Here is an 8,424-nt window from a genome sequence, read left to right on the forward strand (position 1 = left end):
GGTTGTTTGTTTGTTTTTTGTTGTTGTTATTGAGTTGTATGAGTTGTTTGTATATTTTGGAAATTAAGCCCTTATTGGTGGAATCATTTGCATGTATTTACTCCCAGTCTGTAGGTTCTTTTCATTTTATTTATGGTTTCCTTTGCTGTGCAAACGTTTATAAGTTTGATTAGGTCCCATTTGTTTATTTTTGCTTTTATTTCATTGCTTTGGGATTCTGACCTAAGAAAATATTGCTTGATTCATGTCAAAGAATGTTTTGCTGTGTTCTCTTCTAGGAGTTTTGTGGTGTCATGCCTTCTGACCCGCTATAGATTATAGATTGGGGGTTCCAATGATCCCTTCATCAGATTGCATTAATTTGCTAGAGCGGCTCACAGAACTCTTACTTGCATCAACAGCATCAATGAATTAAAGAATATGATACAGAATACAGATGGACAACCAGATACAGAAATACATGAGGCAAGATCTGGGAGGCTCTCTAGTGCAGAAACTTCTGTCCCTGGAGAGTTAATGTGCATAATCCTTTTGGTGTTCCTGCTTCCAATCTGGAAGCTTTCTAGACCCCATGCTTTTGGGATTTTATGGAGGCTTCCCTTTCTGATGGCTGGAGCTGAAAATTCCAAGTGTTTAATCATGGCTTGGTCTTTCCTGTGACCAGCCACAAATCTAGTTGTCATGCAGGAGCCCGTTCAGTGTCACTTCCGTAGAACAGGAGATTCTCCTAGGGCTCTTATCACTTCAGAAATTAAAAGGTTTTAGGAATTCTGTGCCAGGAGTCAGGGACAGAGACCAATATATGTACTTTCTCTTTTCTCACAGCCCACCACCCCTGGTCTCTGGCCACGGACGCCTTCCATCAAAATGATACACAAGTTCAAAAGTACAAGTTCACATTACTGGAATCCAAAGTAGTCATTAAAAATCATTCCTGTCCATCATCATATTGTATGAGACTGTCTTCTGGGGCAAGACCACTCAGGTTTGCAGGCTTTCATTCCATCTTGTCAAGTTTCAAAAGCAGGCATGCTCTCAGCAAACATATGGCTTCACCCTTTCAGGCATCTTACATAATTGAGCAATATTGCCAAAAGAGGCAATATTGTCTTGCTCTGAGCCTCTTTCAAGGTGTTGATGTAATACTGGAATTTTTCCTTATTACACAATTCAGTTATTCATTACTTTACTGTTAACTGCTATTATTCCTCCTTCTCTCTGTTTATACCCAAACTCTTTTACCTGTGGAAGGGATATTAGACTGTGTCGGCCTGTACTGCAGGCAGTAGTACTGGTCTAGCGTGTACCTCCCCATCAGTCCACTTCTGTACAGATGAGGCAAGTTTACATAGTGCAGAACTAGTGGGCTGTCTTAACCACCAAGCGATATAATTGCCTTCACTGTTAGCCCCAATTTTGTCAGTGGGTTGAAGGCACATCCTGCCCCAATAGGCTCTTAGTAATTATGACATAAAGATTAGAAACACAGTTGTACTTTTTGGTTAGGATTATGCCTATTTTCAGTCTAGCTGTAGCCGTGGTCCTGTGACCACTGCATCAGGAAGGGAGACAAAAAAACTGAGGAGATATGGGGAAGAAAGAATGACTAGCATCCTTCCACACCCCAGTCCCTGAGATCCACCAGTAAAACAGAAATACATCGAGCAGGGAGACTCCTTTAGTCCCTCTTATTTTGAGTGTAAGCACCCTCTGACTCTCATTTCAGTTCCGTTCAGTTGCTTAGTCATGTCCGACTCTTTGCGACCCTGTGGACTGCAGCATGTCAGGCTTCCCCGTCCATCACCAACTCCCTGAGCTTGTTCAAACTCACGGCCATCGAGTCAGTGATGCCATCCAACCATCTCATCCTCTGTCGTCCCCTTCTCCTCCTGCCTTCAAACTTTCCCAGCATCAGGGTCTTTTCCAATGAGTCAGTTCTTCGCGTCAGTTGGCCAAAGTATTGGAGTTTCAGCTTCAGCATCAGTCCTTCCAGTGAATATTTAGGACTGATTTCCTTTAGGATTGACTGGTTTGATCTCATTGCAGTCCAAGGGACTCTCAAGAGCCTTCTCCAACACCACAGTTCGAAAGCCTCAATTCTTCAGTTTTCAGATTTCTTTACTGTCCAACTCTTACATCCATACATGACTACTGGAAAAACCATAGCTTTGACTAGATGGGCCTTTGTTGGCAAAGTAATCTCTGGTTTTTAATATGCTGTCTAGGTTGGTCATAGCTTTTCTCCCAAGGAGCAAGCATCTTTTAATTTCATGGTAGCAGTCACCATCTGCAGTGATTTTGGAGCCCAAGAAAATAAAGTCTCTCACTGTTTCCATTGTTTTCCCATCTATTTGCCATGAAATGATGGGACTGGATGCTATGATCTTAGTTTTTTGAGTGTTGAGTTTTAAGACAACTTTTTCACTCTTTCACTTTCATCAAGAGGCTCCTTAGTTCTTCTTCACTTTCTGCCATAAGGCTGGTGTCATCTACATATCTGAGGTTGTTCATATTTTTCCTGGCAATCTTGATTCCAGCTTGTGCTTCATCCAGCTCAGTATTTTGCATAATATACTCTGCATATAAGTTAAATAAGCAGGGTGACAATATACAGCCTTGACATACTCCTTTCCCAATTTTGAACCAGTCTGTTGTTCCATTCTAACTGTTGCTTCTTGACCTGCATACAGATTTCTCAGGAGGCAGGTAAGATGGTCTAGTATGTCCACCTCTTGAAGAATTTTTCACAGTTTGTTGTGATCCACACAGCCGAAGGCTTTAGTATAGTCAATGAAGCAGAAGTTTTTCTGGAATTCTCTTGCTTTCTCTACAGTCCAAGGGATGTTGGCAATTTGACCTCTGGTTCCTCTGCCTTTTCTAAATCCAGCTTGAACATCTGAAATTTCTCAGTTCATGTACTGTTGAAGACTTGCTTGGAGAATTTTGAGCATTACTTTGCTAGCATGTGAGATGAGTGCAATTGTGTGGTAGTTTGAACATTCTTTGGCATTGCCCTTCTTTGGGCTTGGAATGAAAACTGGCCTTTTCCAGTCCTGTGGCCACTGCTGAGTTTTCCAAATTTGCTGGCATATTGAGTGCAGCACTTTCAAAATATCATATTTTAGGATTTGAAATAGCTCAACTGGAATTCCATCCCCTCCACTAACTTTGTTCATAGTGATGCTTCCTAAGGCCCACTTGACTTTGTACTCCAAGATATCTGGCTCTAGGTGAGTGATCACACCATTGTGGTTATCTGGGTCCTGAAGATCTTCTTTGCACAGTTCTTCGTATATTCTTGCCACCTCTTCTAAATATCTTCTGCTTCTGTTAGGTCCATGCTGTTTCTGTCTTTTATTGTGCTCATCTTTGCATGAAATGTTCCCTTGGTATCTCTAATTTTCTTGAAGAGATCTCTAGTTTTTCTCATTCTATTGATTCTATTTAGCATGTCTAATTAACATTGCTTGAAGGGTGGATGTACATGGTTCCTGTTTTACAATATTAGATAGGGATAATATTCCCCAGTCAGATCCAGTGTCCATCCCCATAATACAATCAGGTAGAAAATACATAACCACTTCACATAAAACCTGTTCAAACTTACCAATTCTCCTGGCAACTAGTACTGTAATTCCATAAACATTTACACTCCTAACTGTAGCCTCCACTAGGAGTTCATCAACAGATTTTGATTTTTCAGTACTAGGTAAGGGAAGTGTTCCCCAGCCAGACATAATATCCATTTCCAGGAAATAGTCACATAAAGGAGATGCAGCTTTGCATGAATCTTGTTTGGACAGTCCCACTTTTATACTCTTACTGCTCACATGTTCAATCCCTGAGTCAGGAGGATCCCCTGGAGGAGGGCATGGCAACCCACTCCAATGTTCTTGCCTGGAGAATTCCATGGACAGGAATAGGGTCCCATAGATTCAGACACAACTGAAGCAATTTAGCATGCAATCTAACTGAAGATGTCATGGTTTCACCAATAGGTTTTGGTACCATGGTGCATGAGGAATCCTATATCACCTCAATGTGTGTCTGGGCCTTATAACACCATCTGTGATTGTTCAATAGTGAACTGTGGGTCCTGTCTCAATGTAAATGTGCCCTTCTGCTCAGCAGCATTCAAAAACCAAAGACATAGCCCCTAAATTAGCCATTGTCAGCATCCATTTTAATAAAGGCGCTTCAGGAAGCTGATGCTGCTATGAGACAACCCCTTCACACTATACTCCCTGGTTTCAGTAGTTTGTTGGTTTCCCCCTCCCCCCACATTGACTACCTTCTTGCTAACCAGAGGCCTTAGAGGTACTTCATGTTGTCCTGGCATAATTTTTCCCACTGTGGGCAGCTTTGAGGTTAGTGGCTGAAGTTCAGACCAACCCAAGTCTGAGCTTGGATGAACATCAAGTTCTGACCCAGCACTTTCTTTATTTTAGCTATTACAGATAATGATGGCCAAGAGATTGTATGTTTAGTATGCTTTTTATTATTATGCATTTCCTTGCTTATTAAATGAGTCAGCTCTTCAGGAGTCAGGTTTATTTCCGTCTCTAAACTCCATTAGTAGAAACTTGAAGTTTAACACCTTGGGTGACCAGGTAGCCATCCTGGGGTCGAAGGTTCGTCAGACACGACCCTCTTACCCTTTCTCTTCCCAAACCACCTGTCTCCATGAGCCAGGGTAGTTCTAGCAAATCCCACTTCACTGACACCAACTATAATTTGGAAAAACCTCAGTTTTCCCCTTCCTATGTTTTTCTTTCCTGTGAGTCTCCTTTATTAGTCACACAACACTTCATCCTGTCACCAAATATGTGGAGGTTTTTCTCCATATTAATTCTCAGTCTTGACACCAGCTGGATGTCCCACAGTTCAACTCACTCAGACACTACATAGTGTCAAACAGAGAATTGCTTGGTGTGGGGGAAAAAATCCCCACACATTTGGTGACCAGAGTGATGTGCTGTGTAAGAAGTAAAGGAGACTCATAGGAAAGGAAACATACAGTGGGGAAAAACTGGAATTTTCCCTACCTAGAAGAAGGAGAACTAAAGTTTTCCCTTTTTAGCACTTTCATGCTCTCTCACATTTAATGAGAGAGAGTTTTCATAACACTGCTATGAGGGAAGGGAGGAAGGGAGGCAGGAGAGATATGGGAGAGATATGGGTCCCAGGCTAAACAGTTTCTCCGCTGTAGACAGATACTCCAAAATAGCAGGAGAGAGGTGCTGGGCCCTGCCCAGATAAGAGATGAAAGACCACATATTCCTCATTCTTGAAGTCAGAGAACCTCCCCAGCTATACATGTGCAGGAAGGCTCCTTGGAGTTTCAAAAAGGGAGGGTAGCCCCTCCATAGTCAGTGATGGATGCCTGTCACCCACAGGCCTCTTCACTGGGACGCATCTTGGCTAAGGGATGTGCACGCACACACAGGAGGACCTTGTCATATACCAGGTACGGATTCAGATCCAGGCAAAACAAGGTGATTGGCTAATAGAGACGGGAAGAAATGCCCCATAAAAGTGGCTCAAACTACTGCAAGGGTGTGACTTTCTCCGAGTCCGCCCATGTGTCTATCCACACGTACTGTACGGGTTTTTCTCCTAATAAACACTTTACTTGTTTCATTACTTTCTGACTCTTGTGGGAATTCATTTCTACACAGCTGATGGGCCAGGGCCTTGTCACTGGCCACAGGTCCCTGGCGGTCTAGTGGCTAGGATTCAGTACTCTCACTGACAAGGCCTGACTTCAGTCTCTGGCTGGGAACCAAAACTCTGCTTCAAGCTACTGCAGGCCGAGGCCACCTGAGATAAGATGTGTTAAAGATGTTTTAAAGCATGTAGAGATGAAGAGAGCGAGCTAAGCAAATTTGACTTAAGATGGAAGAGTCAATTAATACCAGAAATATCAAAAAAGAATGCACGAGCCTGACAGTCTCAGGCTGTACCTAGTCTTACCAGACCTATACCTTATAATCTGAGGAAGCAGGAAAGAGTGGAGACCTAAAGACTATAGACACTGGAGTGACAATATGCCTGGAGGGGTTCAAGAGACATCTGTGGATGGTAGGTAGAACCCCAAAATACTTTGTGTAAAATGATCGCTGAGGTCAAATGACCCCATCTTCTCAATGGGATCAGGGGTGAAACTATCTGAGGAGGTAACTGGTAGAGACAGTTTGGGGATCCCATGTGAGAAAAACATTGGGAAGTTAAGAGAAAGGTGAGAATATTAACAGAAGAGCAGTGGAGACTTACTTGTGGTTGGATGATACACGTTTCAGGGGGACTAGAATGGCACCATGTTGGCTGGCTACTGCAGGAGCTCTATCTGGCAAGAGCCTAAAGAAGAAAGTGAGTATGGGATAAATAAGCAAAGATAAGGAGGTTTAAGGAGCTATGAACAGCACTGTGAGGGCACCAGGGGAGTAGATGTTTGTGGGCTGAGAATGTGTTAAATGTGAAAAGACACCGGAAATGGCTAATGGACTGAATTCTCAGTGGAGAGTCAGAAGTCTATTGATGAAGTCACATTAACAGAAAATGCATAAATTGGCTTACCTATCCTCAAAATGCCACCATCAGCAACTTGGATTATAGGCTCCCTTGTCCACCTCTAGCAGGAAAAGTGTTTATTTCTCACAGAACTCATTACTGGACAGTAATTGTACTATAGATAAAGAGGATGGGATGTGCTTCTTAGTTTGAGCCAATCAGGGCTACTCCTGCAGTTAGAGGTAGGATTAATCCTACTTAGACTCTATGGCCGACAAATTCAAGGTTTTGTGAAGTATGCCAGAGGAGATGGGAATGCTGAGATGGCAACCCTCAAATGTTCTTACAGAGGATAAGATGACAAAAAATAACAAAAATTGGGAGCAGGGGGAGGATGGCATATACTTTTAGCAACTGGAGTAGATGTTAGGAGACTTTCTACTCTAAAGGAGTTTTCCTCTGAGTCGTTTCCACTCTGTGAGGTCAGCTGAGACCTAGGACAGCCCAGAACACAAGGACCCTCCCTTCACATCCCCACAGACCACTGTCAGTGTGGGCTAGTCTCTGATTCTCCCCTCCCAACCAGGAACTGGAACCGCCTGTGCCAGTACCTTCCCCAGGATCGGTCTCTGAGGAGGCAGAGCTTTCACACCTCTGACCTCCAGGGTCAGTGGGTCTCTGGGAGAGTTGCCTGGAGTTCACCCTCATCACACCTTATCTGGCTCAGGAGGATCACTCTTCAGCTACTCATCACTATTTCTCACCCAGGTTTTCCCCTAAAGCAACTCCCTGCGGGGAGCTATTTCCCCGAGGACACAGCGACACTGCCTTGTGAATCATGTCTTTCTGGGAGGAGGTGGTGGCAGTCTTCCGACAGGAAGCTGAGGTTCCCTTTCTGGGTTGAACAACAAAACTTTCTTGGCTCTGAGAAGTCAGGTCACTCCCCCCGCATCTCACCCCTGCCCCACCCCACCCCACTTCCTTTTAAAGCTTGCCTCTGTCCCTGACTCTTTGCTGTCCCATTGCTAACGTCTTCCATCACACCCTCCTCCTCGGGGACTGTAATACTTATGTAATGTAAGGACTTGGCAGCAAGGACAATGGGCAAGGACTTCTTTGTGGTGAGAGCACTGGTGGTGGTGAGGAGGAGGCAAATGTTCTAGAACTAGTTTTCAATAGAGGAGGCACAGTCTCCGGGAAGAAAATTACACATTAAATTTGCAATCTGGAGAGGAAGTAGAGTTTTGAAATGAACTTTAATGGCTTCCAGATTTCACTCTCATAACCCTGATGCTAGACAGTTTCTCAAGGACGCAGAGTTGTTTTGATTAACCGCATAGAAAATGAAGCAGAGTCAATAAAATATTAGACTAAGGGAATTCAACAAGGTTGTTGGCTACAAAATGAACACACAAAAATTGATATCATCTACCACATCAGCAAAAATCAACTGGGAAACCTAAGAGGACATAACCTATTACTCACAATAAAATAAAAGCCTAAAGTACCTATGACAAACCATAGAACAAATTTACATAATCTTTGTATGGATAAATATTTAAAATTACTGAAGGACAAGATGAGAACTATTAAATGAAGGCATCTACATTAGTCACAAATGAAGTAATTTGATAGTATAAAGATGACAGTTTTCCCCAAATCCTCCTATAAAATCCATACAGCATCAATATACCAACAGGGTGGCTTTATAACTGACAACTGATTTTTAAATTTACATGAATACATAAATCTGTGGATAATTAAGGGAATTTTGAAAAAGGAGAGTGAGTAGAGACTCACTATTTGATATCAAAAGATAATAGAAAGTCATAGTAATAAAATGATATTATTCTATCATTGGTATGGGATGGAAATAGCAGTATAAATTAATGAGTTGCTTAGTAGATAATCTTG

This window comes from Odocoileus virginianus, chromosome 5 (genome assembly GCF_023699985.2).
Source record: "Odocoileus virginianus isolate 20LAN1187 ecotype Illinois chromosome 5, Ovbor_1.2, whole genome shotgun sequence".
Taxonomy (NCBI): domain Eukaryota; kingdom Metazoa; phylum Chordata; class Mammalia; order Artiodactyla; family Cervidae; genus Odocoileus; species Odocoileus virginianus.